Source organism: Hyperolius riggenbachi, chromosome 10 (assembly GCF_040937935.1).
Source record: "Hyperolius riggenbachi isolate aHypRig1 chromosome 10, aHypRig1.pri, whole genome shotgun sequence".
NCBI lineage: Eukaryota > Metazoa > Chordata > Amphibia > Anura > Hyperoliidae > Hyperolius > Hyperolius riggenbachi.
This window is the reverse complement of record NC_090655.1, coordinates 264460269-264483438: the sequence shown is the minus strand read 5'-3', so window position 1 is coordinate 264483438 and position 23170 is coordinate 264460269. Positions and strand designations below refer to the sequence as shown.

At 45.1% G+C, this 23170-nt stretch overlaps 2 protein-coding genes across 2 annotated transcripts in view; one reads left to right on the top strand and one right to left on the bottom strand.

Annotated features, from left to right (window-relative positions):
• The window catches only part of LOC137535385 (zinc finger protein 721-like), a 378642-nt gene that overhangs the window by 99737 nt on the left and 255735 nt on the right, over positions 1-23170 (bottom strand). The window lies entirely within an intron of this gene.
• The window catches only part of LOC137535388 (zinc finger protein 271-like), a 96047-nt gene that overhangs the window by 47825 nt on the left and 25052 nt on the right, over positions 1-23170 (top strand). The window lies entirely within an intron of this gene.

The following is a 23170-nucleotide window of genomic DNA, read 5'->3' as shown; positions in this document are numbered from 1 at the left end:
TGACGAACAGATGGCCGGACATTCTCCTTCAGGATTTTTTGGTAGACAGTAGAATTCATGGTTCCATCTATCACAGCAAGCCTTCCAGGTCCTGAAGCAGCAAAACAACCCCAGACCATCACACTACCACCACCATATTTTACTGTTGGTATGATGTTCTTTTGCTGAAATGCTGTGTTACTTCTACGCCAGATGTAACGGGACACGCACCTTCCAAAAAGTTCAACTTATGTCTCGTCAGTCCACAAGGTATTTTCCCCAAAGTCTTGGCAATCATTGAGATGTTTTTTAGCAAAATTGAGACGAGCCTTAAAGAGAATCTGTATTGTTAAAATCACACAAAAGTAAACATACCAGTGCGTTAGGGGACATCTCCTATTACCCTCTGTCACAATTTCGCCGCTCCTCACCGCATTAAAAGTGGTTAAAAACAGTTTTAAAAAGTTTGTTTATAAACAAACAAAATGGCCACCAAAACAGGAAGTAGATTGATGTACAGTATGTCCACACATAGAAAATACATCCATACACAAGCAGGCTGTATACAGCCATCCTTTTGAATCTCAAGGGATCATTTGTGTGTTTATTTCCCCCTGCAGCTATCTTCCACTGAAGTGTCAGGCTATTTCTTCCTGCAGAGTGCAGACAGCTGTGCCTGTATGTAATTCCTCAGTATGTGAAAGCCCAGCCAGCTCAGAGGAGGATTTATCCAGCTTGTAAAAGATAATAGAACAGAGAGAAGCTGCACTGATCTAAATATCACATAGGCAGTGTGCAGAGAGGCCTGGATGGGAGAGTTCATAGCAGAACCACAACACTGAAGAACTTGGCAGCCTTCCAGACACAGGCCTGACAAGTCTGACAAGAGAGAGATAAGTTGATTTATTACAGAGATGGTGATAGTAGAACGTGTTGCAGTAAGCCAGAACACATTAGAATAGCTTTTGGAACTTGTAGGATGATAAAAAAACAGGATGCAATTTTTGTTACGGAGTCTCTTTAATGTTCTTTTTGCTTAAAAGTGGTTTGCGCCTTGGATATCTGCCATGCAGGCCGTTTTTGCCCAGTCTCTTTCTTATGGTGGAGTCGTGAACACTGACCTTAATTGAGGCAAGTGAGGCCTGCAGTTCTTTAGATGTTGTCCTGGGGTCTTTTGTGGCCTCTCGGATGAGTTTTCTCTGCTCTCTTGGGGTAATATTGGTCGGCCGGCCACTCCTGGGGAGGTTCATCACTGTTCCATGTTTTTGCCATTTGTGGATAATGGCTCTCACTGTGGTTCGCTGGAGTCCCAAAGCTTTAGAAATGGCTTTATAACCTTTACCAGACTGATAGATCTCAATTACAATACTTTTGTTCTCATTTGTTCATGAATTTCTTTGTATCTTGGCATGATGTCTAGCTTTTGAGGTGCTTTTGGTCTACTTCTCTGTGTCAGATAGCTCCTATTTAAGTGATTTCTTGATTGAAACAGGTGTGGCAGTAATCAGGCCTGGGGGTGACTACAGAAATTGAACTCAGGTGTGATAAACCACAGTTAAGTTATTTTTTAACAAGAGGGGCAATCACTTTTTCACACAGGGCCATGTAGATTTGGAGTTTTTTTTCTCACTAAATAATAAAAACCATCATTTAAAACTGCATTTTGTGTTCATTTATGTTATCTTTGACTAATAGTTAACGGGTTTTGATGAGCAGAAACATTTAAGTGTGACAAACATGCAAAAGAATAAGAAATCAGGAAGGGGGCAAATAGTTTTTCACACCACTGTATATGTGAGGAGGAACTTCCATTGAATCAATATCTTTACCCACGTATGATCCATCGTGTTGTGTATCGAGGTGCACCCCAGTGTATGCAATTAAGGGGCCCTGATGCTTGGTATGTGTGGCTGGCATGTATGTAGGGAGCTCCCCATTTGGAAATTAGAGGGTAGTCAGATATTGAGATTTGGGCAATTTTTAAATTTTTATATTTGGATATTAATAAAGTTTGATAAAAATATTCTTGCTGTATGTGCATTTTTTGGTATGCATCATCCACCTTGTGGTCCCTTCCTATCAAATTTTGTGTGTTACCCTCATAGGCTGTATGGAGAAACGCATCAGCCTGGGGGAGGGGACAGTGTAGTGTCCGCTGTGGTCCAGCTGTAGCCTGAAGCAGATGCATTACCCTCATAGGTTATATGTAGGAATGTATCAGCCTGGGGGAGGGGACAGTGTAGTGTCCGCTGTGGTCCAGCTGTAGCCTGAAGCAGATGCATTACCCTCATAGGCTATATGTAGGAATGTATCAGCCTGGGGGAGGGGACAGTGTAGTGTCCGCTGTAGTCCAGCTGTAGCCTGGGGCAGATGCATTACCCTCATAGGCTATATGGAGGAACACATCAGCCTGGGGGAGGGGACAGTGTAGTGTCCGCTGTAATCCAGCTGTAGCCTGAAGCAGATGCATTACCCTCATAGGCTATATGTAGAAACGCATCAGCCTGGGGGAGGGGACAGTGTAGTGTACGCTGTGGTCCAGCTGTAGCCTGGGGCAGATGCGTTACCCTCATAGGCTATATGGAGGAACACATCAGCCTGGGGGAGGGGACAGTGTAGTGTCCGCTGTAATCCAGCTGTAGCCTGAAGCAGATGCATTACCCTCATAGGCTGTATGTAGGAACACATCAGCCTGCCCAGGATTGTCTCCGACTGCACAGAAGTGCGTCCCGCTTACCGCAACACATCTCACAGCTCCATTGCAGACTGACAAGTGTGAACGGCTTCTGTATATAAAATAGGGAGCCCTTCACTGTCATGATGAGCAGAGAATGTAACACTATATAAGAAAGCAAGGCCTCGATACACAGCACCACGTTGCAATTCATGAAAACTGACAATCTTTTATTGAGCTACACAATGATTAAAGACAATCAGTAGGACCAAATGGCAGGGGATAAACAACAGCATGGGTGTGGCATATACTGGACAGGGGAGCCATCATCACTAGTAGTAGACCTTATGTGGCATCCATTTTGTCAGGGCTGTGGAGTCGGAGTCGGAGTCGTGGAGTCGGAGTCGTGGAGTCGGGCAATTTTGGGTGCCTGGAGTCGGAGTCGGGAAAAAATGCACCGACTCCGACTCCGACTCCTAATGAATTTGTAACTGTAATTAAAATAGAAAATATGATAAAATGTTCTATTTCTCAGATAATAGTCATTAAAAATAATGTATATATACAGTATATATACAGTAATAGCTGTGCTTAGTCTACAAAAATGAAATAAACCAATCAAAATTAGTTACTTGTGCTGCTTCAATAAAGCAGTCCCCGTATTTTTCAAGTCAGATATACATATCTGATTGTGACTGTATATATGATGTGTACACAGGAATCTCTTATATACACTAAATAACATCTATGCTGTAAGTATAAAGCCTGATGGTTAGCCATGTCACTATATAGAGATGGTCAACGAGATGGAAATAATTCTGCATTGATGCTGATTTATGCAAATGTATGCACTCCCTTTGCTGATGAAATCAAATAATTTGATATGTTATTAAAATTTGGTTTGGTGACTACAAATTAAAGGGAAACTGAGACGGGTGAAAAGTAAAGTTTTATACATACCTGGGGCTTCCTCCAGCCCCCTTCAGGCTAATCAGTCCCTCACTGTCTTCCACCACCCGGATCTTCTGCTATGAGTCCTGGTAATTCAGCCAGTCAGCGCTGTCCGGCCGCATGCCGCTCCCACAGCCAGGAACATTCTGCACCTGCGCAATAGTGCTGCACAGGTGTAGTATGCTCCTGGCGGCGGAGTGTGTGCATGTGCACTACGCTTGACTGGCTCAAGTACCTGGACTCATAGCAGAAGATCCAGGTGGTGGAGGAGGACAACGAGGGACTGATTATCCTGAAGGCGGCTGGAGGAAGCCCCAGTTATGTATAAAACTTTAATTTCATCTGTCTCAGGTTTACTTTGTTACACAGTAGTACTATACTCTACATATGCACTCCCCACAGAGCTGCAGGGAATCCACTGAGAATGCTGTGCACATTGAACACAGAGGTGTTGTCTGTTTACAATCTCCTCATTCCCCTGCAGAATACCTGCACATCATTCTTACATGTACCCACACTTACATTGCCTAGGGCCTGATAGATGTTCTTTGTTCCGGTTTGTACCTTTTACAAGTACTCTTACCAAGGACTAGTTTTAGTCTAAAGGGAATAAATATAGTAGTCTACATATCCTTCTCACTTCAGTTGTCTTGTAAAATTCCTAAGCATTGGCAGTTAAGAGACGAATTTCATGTTACATACTTTTAATCAACAAAATTGTAATATGCAAATTAGAGGAGTCGGAGTCGTGGAGTCGGAGTCGGAGTCGGTGGAATCCTAAACTGAGGAGTCGGAGTCGGAGTCGGTGGATTTTTGGACCGACTCCACAGCCCTGCATTTTGTCCATAGTCTGTCTGCTGTGTGTGTGAAATACTATCTTATGTAAATAGTATGCATTGTATTGAACCTCCTGAGCGTTGTGCCGCTCAGGAGGTTTTGCAGCTTTACAGTCCCCAGGAAGAACTAATAGATTTAATGCCCCCACAAGGTTTAGCGAGCACTAGGCTAGCTAGTAAAAGTAGCCGGCACCCTCCGATCGCCCCCGATCCCCTGATCCACCCACTTATACATCACCCAGCCTGGCTCCAGCGTTCGGCGCAGCCTCCCCGCACAGTTCCGGTCTTCTCTATAGGGAGGATCGTACATGACCGCATGCGCAGACCCGATCCTCCCCATAGAGAGACCGGAGCTGTGCGGGGAGGCTGCGCTGATCACTGGAGCCAGGCTCAGTGATGTATTAAGTGGTGGGATCGGGGGGTGCCGGCTACTTATACTAGCTAGCCAAGTGCTAGCTAAACCTTGTGGGGGCATTAATGTATTTGATTCTTCCTTGTAGCGAGCGGTATGCCTGACACAGTGTCAGCATACCTCTTAAGATGTTAATTTCCTTTGCAGAGTACTGGACTTTCCCTCTGCTATGCAAAGTGTATCCAGTTACATCTCCTGGAGCGTTCTGCGCAGGTGCAGTACTTCGGCGCCTGCGCAGAACACTTCAAGCCACGTGAGAGTGATTGCGAGCGGTGCTGCCGCGCACTCGTGCTGGTGCAGAAGATGCAAACCTGGCTATGTTGGCATCTGCAATGGAGGGGATCCCCGGGACACTGGAGCTGCGGCGAGGGACACATAGGCTGCCAGGGGCTGGAGGAAGCCCCAGGTAAGTAGACCTCGCTCCTGTCCGTAAAACAATACCAGTTGCCTGGCTGTCCTGCTGATCTCTTTGACTGCAATTGTGTCTGGATAACACACCTGAAACAAATAGGTAGCTAATTAATTTACCCTTCTGCCAGAAACATCTGATCTGCATGCTTGATCAGGAGGTACAGCTAAACGTATTAGCGGCACAGGATCAGCAGGATAGCCAGGTAATGGGTATTGTTTAAAAGGAAATACATTTGGCAACCTCCATATCTCTGTCAGGTCAGGTGCACTTAATGCACACACCTGCTATAATTGTTACTCAAACCAATAATTGGGAATTACTATAGGTTAAGCTGTGAAGGATTGAGAGTTGTATAGACATGCTGGTGGGCTGAGCAGTGAGTTCTGTCTTGTGGTTGTGGTAGGGGAGGAGGGGGGGGGGGGCACAGTGCTGAAGGCACTTTCATTGAGGATTCTACAAGAACAAGCGGTATTGGGTAAGAGTTAGCTGCTGGTTTGCCCGAGGGGAATTCAGTGATGCTGGGACACCTGTACAATATTTAGATGTCTAAAGTCTCTTTGCCACAGACTGTTGAACTGTGTGCTCAGCGAGCAGTTGCCAGGCAGCAGTGAGCAGTTGCCAGGCAGAAGCGAGCAGTTGCCAGGCAGCAGGGAGCAGTTGCCAGGCAGCGAGCAGCTGTGAGAGTTTGAGAGGCATTCCACTGCCTATCAACAGTCCGTGGAAAAGAGGCCTTATGCTGGGCATACATGGCTCACGTTTTGCCGCTCGATTTCCCACTTAATTCCACAGGCGATTCTCTTCCCCTCGTTTTTCGTATCTTTTTGCATTGTCTTCAATGCGGAATTGAGCGGTGAAGCGATCGGGCGGGAGATCGGACATGTCGGAAATTATCTATCGAGCCGTGTATTCCCAGCATTATGGTGCCCATACATGGTACAACTTTTTTCATCCAGTCTTACCATTTCTATGTAGTATAAGGGTAAATTAAGTGAATGTACTGAAAGTATAATTTAGGCAGTTCCCTTATATTACATAGAAATGGTTAGACTGGATGAAAAAAATTGTACCATGTATGGGCACCATTACCGAGACAGTCGGGACTGATCATTTCTTAACTGAAATACTGGCCAGACAAGGCATCAGTAGTGTCTGAATCACACACCTGTAGTAAGCATGCAGCTAATCCAGTCACACTTCAGTCAGAGCACCTGATCTGCTGCATGCTTGTTCAGGGGCTGTGGCTAAAAGTATTAGAGGCAGATCAGCAGCAGGACAGGCAGGCAATCTGCATTGTTTAAAAGGAAATACAATATGGCAGCCTCCATATTCCTCTAAATTCACATTTGCTTTAAGGGCTTCAGGTAACATATATTATTAGATGTGACCTTCCATCAGGTAAATGATTAAACTGGACTCAAACCTTGGGATTTAGCTGGGGATTCTTCCACCCCCCAGTCCGGGATGTCCTCCGGGCATTCTATGGGTCCTCTCTATTCTCCAGCTGGCAGCTCCATAAGTTCTGCAACTGGAACGCCTACTGCGCTTACACAGTCCCGCCCACACACCCTTCACAATCGCGCTCCCGATGCCTACTGCGCTTACACAGTCCCGCCCACACACCCTTCACGATCGCGCTCCTGATGCCTACTGCGCTTACACAGTCCTGCCCACACACCTTTCTCGATCGCTCTCCCGATGCCTTCTTCGCTTACACAATCCCGCCCACACACCCTTCTCGATCTCGCGCTACCGATGCCTTCTGCGCTTACACAATCCCGCCCACACACCCTTCCCGATCGCTCTCCCGATGCCTTCTGCGCTTACACAATCCCGCCCACACACCCTTCACAATCGCGCTCCTGATGCCTACTGCGCTTACACAGTCCCGCCCACACACCCTTCTTGATCGAGCTCCCGATGCTTACTGCGCTTGCACAGTCCCGCCCACACACCCTTCTCGATCTCGCACTACCGATGCCTACTGCGCTTACACAGTCCCGCCCACACACCCTTCTCGATTGAAGCATTGAAGCAGTCATTTCTGCAAAAGGATTCCCGACCAAGTATTGAGTGCATAACTGAACATAATTATTTGAAGGTTGACTTTTTTTGTTTTAAAAACACTTTTCTTTTATTGGTCGGATAAAATATGCTAATTTTTTGAGATAGGAAATTTGGGTTTTCATGAGCTGTAGGCCAAAATCATCAATATTAAAACAATAAAAGGCTTGAACTACTTCAGTTGTGTGTATTTGAATCTAAAATATATCAAAGTCTAATGTTTATCAATACATTACAGAAAATAATGAACTTTATCACAATATGCTAATTTTTTGAGAAGATCCTGTATATGACTTTTTATTTTAATTTCTCTTTACATTAATAGATTTCATTAGACACAATGTTTTTATGGAGCCTAAGGTCTGATTTATTAAGCGTGTCTGATGGTGTATGGTCACCTTTAGATGATTGGTGAGGATATTATCATCCATGCTTGCATGCAAATTTAACGCAGATTTGAAATGGGCCAATCAAATTCAGCAGGAAGTGAGTTTGATTGGTCCAATTTCAGGCCGCATATAATTTGCATGAAATGTACAAGTTGGATTTCTTAGTGTCTCCCGACCATCTTGTATCTCTCCCTGCAGAAATATACCCAGGTGCAACAATAGCTCACCTCCTGCCCTGGGAATCATTCGCTTCTCCTCCTTCTCCCTCTTTGTCTTCCACTCGCGCCTTTATACTTACAGCTGCAGCGGAGGCAAAATCCTCATCTGTGCCAGGATAAAACATGACATACTCATTAATACAGCTATAGTAGTAACACAATGGGCTTCTGTGTGTGAAGGCGGGGCAAGGGAGGAGTGGGAGGAGCAGCTGGCGGGCAATGCTGTGTAGACAATAATATTGACAATTCGCATTGCAGAGTTATTTCAGTGCTTTAGATGACAAGGGGCCATACACAATTCACATTTTTCTCCTAAGTTTTCCCCTAAGAGATCATTTCTCATCTTCTGTTTGGAATAACTTTTCAGCAATCTACCATTGAAAATGTATAAAAAAAAGTAGGTGAAAAATGACTGTCAAAATGATTCTTGCTGGAGACTTAAAGGATACCCGAAGTGACGTGTTATATGATGAGATAGACATAGGTATGTACAGTGCCAAGCACACAAATAACTAGGCTGTGTTCCTTGTTTTCTTTCTCTGCCTGAAATAGTTAAATATCAGGTATGTAAGTGGCTGACTCATTCCTGACTCAGACAGGAAGTGACTACAGTGTGACCTTCACTGATAAGAAATTCAAACTATAAAACACTTTCCAAGCAGAAAATTGCTTCTGAGAGCAGGAAAGAGGTAAAAATGGTCAATAGTTCATAGATTTTAGCTCTGGCATACTTCAATGAATGTGTCATTGAGCAAAAACAATAAAACAGTTAAAGGGAAACTTAAGGCTGAAAAAAAAAAAAAAGTCTTTTACTCACCTGAGGCTCCCCTCAGCCTCCTGCAGCTGAACGGTGCCCTCGCCGGGTCCCTCCGATACCCCTGGACTCGCCGGCGGCCACTTCCGGTTTGGCCGTCACCGGCCGACAGGCTGGGAACGCGGCTGATTACCCACGTTCCCGGCCGCAATAGCGCCCTCTATAATGCTATTGCGGCCGGGAACACGGCTAATCAGCCGCGTTCCCAGCCTGTCGGCCGGTGATGGCCAAACCGGAAGTGGCCGCCGGCGAGTCCAGGGGTATCGGAGGGACCCGGCGAGGGCACCGTTCAGCTGCAGGAGGCTGAGGGGAGCCTCAGGTGAGTAAAAGACATTTTTTTTTTTCAGCCTTAAGTTTCCCTTTAAGACTCAAAAAGTAGATTTAAACATAAAATAAAACTGTGGAATATCTTAAAAAGTCATTTTTAGGAGAAGGAAGATAGATACAGTCCTTTACTTCATTAGTTCATTTTCGCTTTGGGTGTCCTTTCAAAGTCATTTTATTTATAATGTGAAGCTATGACCCAGGAGAGAAAGGGAATTGGATCAAAGCCAATGTCTTTAAAGGGAACCTGAAGCTACAGGGATATGGAGGCTGCCATATTTATTTCCTTGTAAACTATCCCAGCTGCTTGCAGTAGTGCATTCATTTACCATGCCCACCATACTCTGCAACGCAATCTGTACAGCACCACGGAAGATGTTGGTGCTTTATAAATAATAACCCTTCGTATGAACAATGTCTTAAAGGACAACTGAAGTGAGAGGTATATGGAGGCTGCCATACTTATTTCCTTATTAGCAATACCAGTTGCCTGGCCATCCTGCTGATCCTCTGCCTCTAATACTGGGAATACACCATGAGTTTGTTCAGCAGATAGATAGCACAACAGATAATTTCTGACAGATCCGATCTGTTTTTGATCTTATTTCTGATCGACTTTCTCATAAAGTTGAATGGAAATCGATCAGAAAAACAATCGGAAAATAGATTGGCAAGTAAATCTGCCCCCCCCCCCAAAAAAAACAAAAACAAATCACAGTGTATTCCCAACATAATACTTTCAGCAATAGACCCTGAACAAGTATGCAACAGGATAGCCAGGCAACTGGTATTGTTTAAAGGGGAACTGAAGTAAGAGGTATATGGAGGCTGCCATATTTATTTCCTTTTAACCTCCTTGCCGGTTATCCCGAGCTCGGGGTAACCTGCGCAGGAGGATTTCTCAGGCCCCGCTGGGCCGATTTGCATAATTTTGTTTTCCTACACGCAGCTAGCACTTTGCTAGCTGCGTGTAGTACGCGATCGCCGCCGCTCACCGCCGATTCGCCGCTACCCGCCGCGCCGAGCCACCCCCCCCCCAGATTCCTGCGCAGCCTGGCCAATCAGTGCCAGGCAGCGCTGAGGGGCGGATCGTGATTCCCTGTGATGTCCCGACGTCCATGACGGCGGTGACGTCATCCCGCCCCCGTCGCCATGGCGACCGGGGAAGCCCTGCAGAAAATCCCGTTCTGAACGGGTGGGTGGGGGGATGCCGCCGCTCAGCGGCTATCACGATATAAAAAAAAAAAAAAAAAAAAAAAAAGTTCTGTGCTGCCTCCTTGCCGGATTAATTAGAACGGCAAGGAAGTTAATCAATACCAGTTGCAGTGGCAGCCCTGCTGGTCTATTTCTCTGCAGTAGTATCTGAATAACACCAGAAACAAGCATGGAGCTAATCTTGTCAGATCTGACTTTAAAGTCTAAAACACCTGATCTGCTGCATGCTTGTTCAGGGGCTATGGCTAATAGTATTAAAGGCAGAGGATCAGCAGGGCTGCCAGGCAACTGGTATTGCTTAAATGAAAATAAACATGGCAGCCTCCATATACCTCTCTCTTCAGTTCCCCTTTAAAAGAAAACAATAATGGCAGCCCCCATATCCTCACTTTCACAGTTGTCCTTTAAGGCAGCCCTACACAGGCTCCATTCTAATATGTAAACCTCTCAATCCTAGAGTTTACAGTACATTTTGACTTCTGCAAGGCCCAGTGTTAGGGTGCATACAAATATCCAATTTTGATTGGACAATGTTTGGCCAATTTTACCATGTTACTGTAGTATGGGCGTTTATGCAACCAATGTTCATAATCCGCTGACCCCCCATACTACATGGAGGTGGTAAAATAGGCCAGCCAATGGAAATGAGATGTGTGAATGCACCCATATACTCTGTAAACATGCTGCGGATAGAGGTCAGTGCTCTATAAACACCACATAGGATGTGTGTCTGCACTCTAAAGCCTGTACACACATCCAATGTTACCACTGCTGTGTGGTATTTGGGTCAGCAGATAGTGAATGCTATGAGCAGATGGTGTGAGTAACCCTCACACTACATGGAGGTGGTAACATTCCTCGGTGATTGGCCAGTCAAAATTAATGTTATGTACCAGGCTTAAAGGTGGCCATACAGCTATCCACTTGGCAGTCAATCGACCATCCGATTATTTAGGAATCGGATGAAAATCGATGCCGCCAAGAGTATCCCCGATTCACGATGCGACCAATTTCAGGCTGGGTGAAAAATTGGTTGTTTGTATCGATTGCACATGCTGCAAGATGTTGGGCTATCGTGGTTGATCGGGTGCGGGGCGGATAGTGAAGTCCACTGACCAGAGAGCGTCATTGCAGGAAGTGACACGGTGGTGGAACGCAATGCTGGAATGGAAGAAGGAAGGTGAGTCATTGCTGCCCGGCCTGCTCACTGCTGACTTCTAATGCTGGGAAAATAGCTGGAGGGGGAGCGTGATCGGGGGAGCCCCAGGTGAGGTAGGGGGGGTCTGACCCCCCCTCCCCACCGCTGTGCCCGCTGCTCCCCCTTCCTGGCTGCTCCCCCTCCAGGCCGCCTATACTGGGGTCAATGTTACTACCTGTTGGGGGGTGGCAGCCTCACAAGTTTGTCTCAGGCAGCAAAAAGTCTAGAGCCGGCCCTGCCCCAAAATACACATAATCTGACAGCATTTCACCCAAACTACAGGTAATCTGGCAGCGGTTTCCCTCCAACATACACATAATCTGGCAGCGGTTTCCCTCCACAATAAGCCAGTGACCACAACAGTTTTAACAATTCGTCTGTGGCTGTTACAGAAGTCACAAGCGCACAAATGTAACCATATGGTTACGGATAATCCATAAAGGTGGCCATACATCAGGCAACTTGGCGGGCAATCGACTATCCGATTTGATTATTATAATCAAATCAGATGAAAATTGATGCCACCAAGTACAGGCATGATCGGCGATGCAACCAATTTTATGCTGAAATTGGTGCATGAATTGGTTGGACATGCTGCAAGGTGTAGGGCCCACTTCCTCGATAGGGTGTGTGGCGGTAGCAGGGAGCGATGAAACCCTCTGAGCTGTGTCCTCAGTGTATAAATGTACATGTGTGCATTTATACATTACCTGTCCTGTGTCTCGGTGCTCGTCCATCGTCCGTATCTGCTGCTTTTCCATTAGCTCCATACACGATGTAGGGCCGACTTGCTGGATCAGGTGCACAGCAGGAACAGCAAGCTATATTGGGACAAGCGATGAACATGATGAAAACCTGGGTTCACCCCTTACTGAAGCTATTCCCCCCCCCCCCTTTTTTGTGCCTGCAATGAGTGTTGGTGTGTACTTTAGTCCAGTAGTTATTGGAGCTCTGCACATCATGGCAGATAAATCATTCAGGTATTGGTTCACCCCACACTGAAGCTATGTCCCCCCCTTTGTTCCTGCAATGAGTGTTGGTGTGTACTTTAGTCCAGTAGTTATTGGAGCTCTGCACATCTATGCAAAAAAAAAATCATTCAGGTATGAGTTTTGAAAGCGCTGCCATTCCTCCTGCTGTATGAATTGAATGTAAGTATACTAGTGGCCAACTGCATTCACTGTTTCAAAATCACTTCAAAAAGCTTTAGACTAGAATTAGTGCACAATTTGAATCTGCTTTGCATTCAGGGCGTGTATTTAGTTCCAGAGGGGCTCTGCATTGCCTTTGTAGGCTTGCAATCAGATGCATCCATGAGCGCTGTCACCAGTCTGTATGTTTATGATGAAAACTCGGCCCTGTTTTCCCAGTGTATAGATGTGCATCTGTGTGTATTTATATAACACTAGTGGACCTAAGCCCGTTTAAAAACGGGCTCTAGGTCTGTGGTTTTTTGCAGCGTGCGCGCCCGCCTCCCACCACCATGTGCGTCCGACACGCGCCCATACCCGGCCGCCCGCTCACACGCCGCACACCCGGCAGCCCGCTCACACGCCACCCGCTCGGCTCCCTGGCCCCGTCCTCCTGTCTCTGTGAGGCCGGGTCCGTGTTGCGCACATGCGCAGTAGCAAAAAGCACGGACCCAGCTACACAGGGACAGCGTGACCTAGGGGTTTTATTATAGAGGATTACCTGTCCTGTGTCACGGTGCACGTCCATCGCTTTTCCATTAGCCCCATACACGCCGCTGGCACGTGTCTGACATCACACAGGCACAGGGGGCGTGGCTGGAAGAGCAGCAGATGCGGACGACGGTTGAGCACCGCGACACAGGACAGGTAATGGATAAACGCACACATGCACACTAGGAAACAGCAGCGAGGCGGCACACATGTTCACTTCCCAAAAGATTCCAGCATGAAATTGATCGGGGAAGGGGCGTGGCTTGGGCTCAGACAAGATGGCTGCGTGAGAGTGAAGCTCCTCCACTGAACCCCCTCACACGGCCTAACCCAAGCACCTCGCACGATGCAGAAAAGCCAAAATAAGTCTGCAGGAACCTTTAAACAATCCGGCGACCAAGGAACACTCCCTAATCGCCAGATACCCAGCATTTTCAAGCCTCAGAAATCGGGGCCTACTACAGCGGCGGTATCCAATATGGCGCCCGCTCCCGCTGATACTTCAGATCAGACCTGCGCAACACAGCAAGGAGCAGCTCCAGCAGGAGGAATAGTGGTCGACATGCTCAAAGATATACCCACCACCTCAATTATGCAAGACATAGCGGCGGACATCAAAAGAACATTTACCGCCGCCATCTCGGATCTGAGGGAGGAGGTGACGAGCATTGCATCCAGGGTAAGCTCACTGGAACAACGCGAAGTAGACCTCACCAAACAAGTTGGAACACTCCAAACCTCCTCTAATAAGCAAGATCTCCGCATGATGGAGTTTAACAGAAAGCTTGAAGATCTCAACAACAGAGGCCGGAGACATAACATCAGAGTGAGAGGCCTCCCTGAAACCATCGCACCAGAACAAGTAAGATCAGCTTTATTATCTATCTTTAACAACCTCCTCGGTAGAGACTCGGACTCTCCCATTACTATGGACCGTGCTCATCGTGCACTGAAACTCAGAAGATTCGATGATGAACCACCTAGAGACGTAATTTGCTGTATCACAGACTTCAGCTTGAAAGAAGAAATTATGCAAAAAGCACGCGGTCAAGACGCAATCCTTTTTAACGAGTCTGAGATAAAGCTTTTTCAGGACTTGTCTCCAATAACTTTACAAAACAGGCGCATACTCAAACCTCTTTTGGAGGAACTTAGACGCCATAGCATCGTTTACAGATGGCGGTTTCCCTTCTGTCTCTCAGCTACAAAAAATGGTAAGACGGCTAACTTGCGTCTCCCGGCCGACCTACCTGATATTTCCCTGTTCTAGTACATTAATGTGCATTACACTCAAGTTTCTTCTATAACACCCACTCCAGTGTTCAATATTACCACCTCCTTGCTTCAGCATACTGTGACTTTACCTTTAAGTTTCACCAAACCACGCTTAAATTTCTTAGTAGTACTTGTTTTAGACTTTAGTGGGTTAATATTCTTCTCTCCTATATCTGTAATAGATTCAGCTTATACCACTTAGTAAAAGACATAACAGTATGCACTAACCAAAGTTTTATCTTTTTTAGAAGGACTATTTGATATCTGATATTTGACACTTGATGTTTATGCCAATCATTTATTCATGTGTTGCACTGTTAAAAACCTTCCAGGCTTGGAAGGGCTTCTGTTTAACTTTTATGAGATAGTGATTAATGTTGGAATTAACCCTCAAAGTATCCTCTCCCTAACTGACAAGGTTCCCTACACTGTTCTAAACAATCTCTGCACAATACGCTACAGGCCGTGGGGTTGAGTGGTCGGCAAGTACTCTCTCCTTCTAACCGTTTGTCCCAGACCTCTACCCCAATCAGTGAGTGAGCTTCTGTCTCCCTCACTGAATTTCTTCGGACTTAGTGTTCAGTCAGAAACACATACATAACTGACTGATCCGAATGCGTTTTAGACCTCAGTTTTTTTATACCTGGCTGGTAAGCTCCCTTCTTGTAGAACTTTCTGTGTGTCCTACCCCCAAAATGCCCCCTCCCCCTGCCCAACCACAAAAAAGCCAGGTATCATGGAGAATATGCTATTTTAACGTTAATGGTCTTAACACCCCTCAAAAACGCTCACTTCTTTTCTCCAAACTACACAAAGAAAACATATCGCTAGCCCTCCTACAAGAGACACACTTCAGAGCAGACTCCATTCCCAAAATGTCCTCTAAACATTACACTACCCACTTTTATGCAGCGTCTCCTATCTCCAAATCTAAGGGTGTCTCTGTCCTTGTTCACAAAAATTGCTCTTTTATTAAACACGATATGAAGATTGATCCGGAAGGTCGCTATATCTTCATAAAGGGTACTGTTGAATCAAGAGATGTCACTGTTGCCAATGTTTATGTCCCCAACACGGGCCAAGTAAGCTACTTACTAAAAATTCTTAACTCTTTGCAATCTTTTGCTAAAGGAATGATTATTTTTGGAGGGGATCTAAACGTCTCGCTCCTGCCACTGATTGACACATCAACAGGTCATTCAATCCTTCCTTATAGAGCGTTACGTGCTCTCAAAATAAAGCTTAAAGAATTGTCATTGATTGACACTTGGCGTCTTCTCCATCCTAAAAGACGCGACTATACGTACTTTTCTAACCCTAATCCTGGTTTGGGAGGGTGGCAGCAGCTAAGATGACAGCCCTACCTAAATTTCTCTACATCAGTCAGGCACTACCTATACAATTACCCTCCTCATTTTTCAAAGAGATCCACAAACAACTCTACCAATTTATCTGGGCCAAGAGAAAATCACGCCTGGCAGTGAACATTTTAAGACGCTTAAAACCAGATGGAGGCATTGGCCTCCCCAATTTTAAAACTTACCACTTGGCCCCTCAGCTCTCTAGAATCATAGACTGGTCTGCACATGCAGAGACGAAAGATTGGGTGAAACTTGAACAAACTTTCGTAGGTTCAGATCTGAAAACCTTCCCCTGGAACCCTGGCTTAGCACCACAAATTAAAGAGATTCACCACCCTCTTATCAAGGCAACAATTAAAGCATTTAGTATCTCCTGCAAATACTATGCCTTATCCAACTCGCCAGGCCCAATGACTCCAATATTAAACAATCCCAACTTTCCGCCGGGACTAGATAAAAACTACTTAAGGGGATGGGCCTTCCCACACCCTCCATGCCTGAGTGATTTTGTGTGCCAAATGCGAGTAATGGACTACGAATTACTTAAACCCCTAACTTCTCCCACCCCAATTTCTGCTTGGAAATATAGGCAACTTTCACACTCCAACGAAATTGCCCCTGCCCTTAAAAAAACATACACCCTTTTTGACCAAAAGTGCAACTCACCGGGCCCACACCGTCATACAGTGTCATGGTTATACAATCTTCTTAGCCCTGTAGACACTTCAAAACTTCTCCCTTTCCAAAGAGAATGGCACCAATTGTTAGGTAAAGAATTTACTGATGATCAATGGGAACAACTTTTCCTTAAAGAACATAAAACTACTTTAAACACCCATGCTCAAGAACAAAATTATAAATTCCTTACATCTTGGTACCGTACTCCAGCCAAACTGCAGAAAATATTCCCTTCTTCTCCCAATCTCTGTTGGAGATGCCAACAAAATAATGCAGACTTAAAACATATAGCATGGGACTGCCCTAAAATTCGCCCCTTTTGGAGGAAAATCCATGAACTAATAAACACAATAACAGGCGAATCACTTCCATTTCTACCCGAAATTTTCCTACTTCATGCCTCATCAGATCACTTAAAAACCTATAAAAAACCTCTATCCCTCATTTGATTAATGCTGCTAGAGCGTTAATCCCATCTATGTGGAAATCCCTCTCCATCCCAACCACTCTCCAGTGGATACAGAGAGTTGAGCGGACCAAAGAAGTAGAAGAAGCCATTTTAATAGCCCAAGATAAAGCGGATAAAATCACACTCCTCTGGGCAACTTGGTACGATTTCCAGGACACTGACGCTTATAAACTAATCAAACAACTCGCCTGACAACCCAAACTTTCAGGCTGATAATAATGACTGCCAACAGTGAAACGACACATGATGTACTGAAGAAACTGATCTCTCTTCAGACATAGGACCTAGTCTCCTAATTTAATCTACAAGATAACACAGACAATTTTATTCATTACCCTATTTGGGAAGCATACAATACTAGCCAGGTACCTATATTGTTACCCTTCTACCACACTGGGACACACCCACCTATAGCTAATTCCACTCTCAACTGATGGTAAATATCCACACTTTCACTTTTGCTTCCCTAAGAGTTACTAATTGAACCCAAAACTCCAAGCCTTAACTTCTCAATATTAAGCTTCTGTAACTCATGATTGCCTTAAATAATACTACCATCAACCTCCTATATCAATAACTGTATGAGTAAGCTATCTTAAACTTGTTTAAATGTTGATTGCTATTGTACTGCCACTTGAAACCTTCAATAAAAAACTTATTGAAACAGAAATTGATCAGGAATCAGCCTGCAGCGTATAGGCGGCTGACAGATTTCTCTCTGAGCAGATTCAATCAGAGAGCAATCTATCTCTTGGTTAAATCTGCCTATCAAAGCCTGATGTATGGGGCACCTTCTACATGAGGTTCCTACTTACTTTAAAAGGTTTCTCCGGGGGGGGGGGGGGGGGGGGGGGTTTGAAAATAAAATCTGACACCTGGGGCTTCTATCAGCCCCTGCAGCTGTAATGTCCCATGCCATCCTCCAACGATCCGCCATTTCCCGCCGCCAGCCCCGGTCTAGCGTGGCATCCCATCCAACTACGGCTGCGCAGCCGTGGATCAAGAAAACTTTAAACTGCGGCCTGCGCAGTAAGCTTCCGATGACGCTAGCGGTGAGCGCACATTATTCATCTAGTTAGACAGATAATTGCCCGGTGCCGGCGGCGGGGAACGGCGGATCAGAGAAGGACGGAGTGGGACATTACAACTACAGGGGGCTGATAGAAGCCCCAGGTAAGTGTCAGATTTTATTTTCAACCCCCCCCCCCCCCCTCCCCGGAGAAAACCTTTAAAGTAATAGGAACCGCATGTAGAAAAATGAAGCAGATACTTACCTAAGGCGAGGCAAGGCTCCGGGTCCTATAGAGCTTTCTCGCTCCTCTCTTGATGCCCTCGTTCTGCGCTGGCTTCCGGGTAGCAGTATTTTACTAAATTAGTCAAATACTGCTTCCTAGTGATGCTCAAATACCCCTTTTTAAAATTCGAGTTTGGTCGAATTCGAATAGTAAATTATTCGAGGTCAGTCGAATATTCGAGTCGAATAATTTTTACTATTCGATTCGGACCTCGGACTTCGAGCTCACTATTCGAGTCGGTATTCGAGCTAACTATTCGAGCTGACTATTCGAGAATTGCCTTAATAGCTTCCAACACTTGTTTTGAGGGTGAATGATGCAATAAACCTCTTTTTTTCCAAGTAACAACAGCAAGTGATTATGTGGGGATGTTCCTTTAAAAAAAAATGTGGAAAGAGATGTTGTCCTTAATTTTGTTCAGTAGTGTTACTGTATATACTTGTTCTTCTTCTCTTTATCCTTCTCCTTCTTCTTCTTCTTCTTCTTCTTCTTCTTCTTCTTCTTCTTCTTCTTCTTCTCTTCTTCTTCTTCTCATCTTCATCTTCATCTTCTTCATCTTCTTCATCTTCTTCATCTTCTTCTTCTTCTTCTTCTTCTTCTTCTTCTTCTTCTTCTCTTCTTCTTCTTCCTTCTTCTTCTTCTTCTTTCTTCTTCTTCTTCTTCTTCTTCTTCTTCTTCTTCTTCGTCTTCTTCATCTTCATCTTCATCTTCATCTTCTTCATCATCTTCTTCTTCTTCTTCTTCTTCTTCTTCTTCTTCTTCTTCTTCTTCTTCTTCTTCTTCTTCTTCTTCTTCTTCTTCTTCCTTCTTCTTTTCTTCTTTCTTCTTCTTCTTCTTCTTCTTCTTCTTCTTCTTCTTCTTCTTCTTCTCTTCTTCTTCTTCTTCTTCTTCTTCTTCTTCATCTTCATCTTCTTCTTCATCTTCATCTTCATCTTCATCTTCATCTTCATCTTCATCTTCATCATCTTCTTCTTCTTCTTCTTCTTCTTCTTCTCTTCTTCTTCTTCTTCTCTTCTTCATCTTCTTCATCTTCATCTTCTTCATCTTCATCTTCTTCTTCTTCTTCTTCTTCTTCTTCTTCTTCTTCTTCTTCTTCTTCTTCTTCTTCTTCTTCATCTTCATCTTCATCTTCATCTTCATCTTCATCTTCATCTTCATCTTCTTCTTCTTCTTCTTCTTCTTCTTCTTCTTCTTCTTCTTCTTCTTCTTCATCTTCTTCTTCATCTTCTTCATCTTCTTCATCTTCTTCATCTTCTTCTTCTTCTTCTTCTTCTTCTTCTTCTTCTTCTTCTTCTTCTTCTTCTTCATCTTCATCTTCATCTTCATCTTCATCTTCATCTTCATCTTCTTCTTCTTCTTCTTCTTCTTCTTCTTCTTCTTCTTCTTCTTCTTCTTCATCTTCATCTCATCTTCATCTTCATCTTCTTCTTCTTCTTCTTCTTCTTCTTCTTCTTCTTCTTCTTCATCTTCATCTTCATCTTCTTCTTCATCTTCTTCATCTTCATCTTCATCTTCTTCTTCTTCTTCTTCTTCATCTTCATCTTCATCTCATCTTCATCTTCATCTTCATCTTCATCTTCATCTTCATCTTCATCTTCATCTTCATCTTCATCTTCATCTTCATCTTCATCTTCTTCTTCTTCTTCTTCTTCATCTTCATCTTCATCTTCATCTTCATCTTCATCTTCATCTTCATCTTCATCTTCATCTTCATCTTCATCTTCATCTTCATCTTCATCTTCATCTTCATCTTCATCTTCATCTTCATCTTCATCTTCATCTTCATCTTCTCTTCTTCTTCTTCTTCTCTTCTTCTTCTTCTTCTTCTTCTTCTTCTTCTTCTTCTTCTTCTTCTTCTTCTTCTTCTTCTTCTTCTTCTTCTTCTTCTTCTTCTTCATCTTCTTCATCTTCTTCATCTTCTTCATCTTCTTCTTCTTCTCTTCTTCTTCTCTTCTTCTTCTTCTTCTTCATCTTCATCTTCATCTTCATCTTCATCTTCATCTTCTTCTTCTTCTTCTTCTTCTTCTTCTTCTTCTTCTTCTTCTTCTTCTTCATCTTCATCTTCATCTTCATCTTCATCTTCTTCTTCTTCTTCTTCTTCTTCTTCTTCTTCTTCTTCTTCTTCTCATCTTCATCTTCATCTTCTTCTTCATCTTCTTCATCTTCATCTTCATCTTCTTCTTCTTCTTCATCTTCATCTTCATCTTCATCTTCATCTTCATCTTCATCTTCATCTTCATCTTCATCTTCATCTTCATCTTCATCTTTCTTCATCTTCATTTCATCTTCTTCTTCATCTTCTTCTTCATCTTCATCTTCATCTTCATCTTCATCTTCATCTTCCATCTTCATCTTCATCTTCATCTTCATCTTCATCTTCATCTTCATCTTCATCTTCATCTTCATCTTCATCTTCAATCTTCAATCTTCATCTTCATCTTCTTCTTCTTCTTCTTCTTCTTCTTCTTCTTCTTCTTCTTCTTCTTCTTCTTCTTCTTCTTCTTCTTCTTCTTCTTCTTCATCTTCATCTTCATCTTCTTCCTTCCTTTTCAATATCGTCTTCTTCTTCTTCACGTATTTCTCTTTTCAATTTTTTTTTTAAAGAAATGCAGCTATTTTTGAGCGTAACAAATAGTGGTGGGCGCACGCATGTTGGAAGCGCCATTGTATGTGCTCCCTGGCAGTGGAAACACAAAGACAGCAGGAGGTAAATTCAGCAGCAGGAGGAGGAGGATGAGTTGTGTGGCAGCAGGCAGTCAATGAGGCAGGCAGCTCGCCGTGACATAATAGCCCTGGTACCTAGCGGTGATACCAGGGCTGTAAATAAACACAACAGGAGGTCCAGACAGCGGTCGTGCAGCCCACATTGTGTCCAATACACAACTGGGACAACACAGTTTTCAACCCGGGCACCTCAGAAAAATTAAACCTTTTTTTTTTTTTTAATGGTTTGTTTGGTTTTGGTTTTGCAACCAATATAGCTATTGTTTGACGTAATAGCTGGTGGCAGAGTGGCAGCAGAAGGTAATTCTGTGTACCCTGGCAGTGGGAAACACAGACAGACAGCAGCAGCAGGAGGAGGAATGAGGAGTAGGCGAGCAGCTATTGTTTGACGTAATAGCTGGTGGCAGAGTGGCAGCAGAAGGTAAATCATCTGTGTACCCTGGCAGTGGGAAACACAGACAGACAGCAGCAGCAGGAGGAGGAATGGAGGAGTAGGCGAGCAGCTATTGTTTGACGTAATAGCTGGTGGCAGAGTGGCAGCAGAAGGTAAATCATCTGTGTACCCTGGCAGTGGGAAACACAGACAGACAGCAGCAGCAGCAGCAGGAGGAGGTATGGAGGAGCAGTGTGAGTGTGGCAGCAGGTAGGGCAGCGTGACATAATAGCCCTGGTACCTAGCGGTGATACCAGGGCTGTAAATAAACACAACAGGAGGTCCCAGACAGCGGTCGTGCAGCCCACATTGTGTCCAATACACAACTGGGACAACACAGTTTTCAACCCGGGCACCTCAGAAAAATTAAACCTTTTTTTTTTTTTTATGGTTTTTTGGTTTTTGGTTTTGCAACCAATATAGCTATTGTTTGACGTAATAGCTGGTGGCAGAGTGGCAGCAGAAGGTAAATCATCTGTGTACCCTGGCAGTGGGAAACACAGACAGACAGCAGCAGCAGCAGCAGGAGGAGGTATGGAGGAGCAGTGTGAGTGTGGCAGCAGGTAGGCAGCGTGACATAATAGCCCTGGTACCTAGCGGTGATACCAGGGCTGTAAATAAACACAACAGGAGGTCCCAGACAGCGGTCGTGCAGCCCACATTGTGTCCAATACACAACTGGGACAACACAGTTTTCAACCCGGGCACCTCAGAAAAATTAAACCTTTTTTTTTTTTTTTTTATGGTTTTTTGGTTTTTGGTTTTGCAACCAATATAGCTATTGTTTGACGTAATAGCTGGTGGCAGAGTGGCAGCAGAAGAAGGTAATTCTGTGTACCCTGGCAGTGGGAAACACAGACAGACAGCATAAGGGCAGTACACAGCAGCCCACTGTAGGTGTAAAATGTGTGGCTGCAGGCGACGTAATAGTCAAAGTGAACCAGGCTGGCTTAGTGAGCAGGAGCCAGGAGGTGGTAAAGGGTGGTAAGGCACATTAACGATGGTTCCGGCAGCCAGTTCATGTCCCCCTCTCGCCGACAACAGGGGCCAGGAACTCGCCTTCCACCCACGCCTGGTTCATCTTGAGAAACGTCAGTCTGTCCACAGACTTGTGAGACAGACGTGAGCGTTTCTCGGTGACCACGCCACCAGCTGCACTGAAGCAGCGCTCGGACAGCACGCTGGAAGGGGGGCAGGACAGCACTTCCAGGGCGTACTGCGCCAGCTCGCTCCAGATCTCCATGCGCTTGACCCAATACTCCATGGGATCAACAGGGGCATCGCTGTCAAGCCCGCTGTACGACCCCATGTAGTCAGCCACCATGCGGGTCAGGCGCTGGCTGTGACCGGAGGAGGATGCTGCTGCATGCATCTCCTCTCTAGTCACTGCTGCCGGAGCCTCTACAGTCCTGTAGAGCTCGTGGCTGAGAGACAGCAGGTCTGTGGGGCGCTTGCTGCTGCTGGATGCAGGCACCTGCTGCTGCCTCTGTGCTGGCTGCTGGACAGTGGGGGTGGAAGGCTGGGGGAAGGCTTCCTCCAAGCGCTCAACAAGGGCCTGCTGCAAGCTCCTTATTTGTTGCGCTGGGTCTCCTCCTGCAGGCGGCAGGAACTGGCTCAACTTCCCCTTGAGGCGTGGGTCCAACATCATGCTGATCCAGATCTCCTCCCTCTGCTTCATCTGGATCACCCTGGGGTCCCTGCGCAGGCACGTCAGCATGTGCGCTGCCATTGGGAAGAGGCGGGCCACGTCTGCTGGCACATCGACGTCAG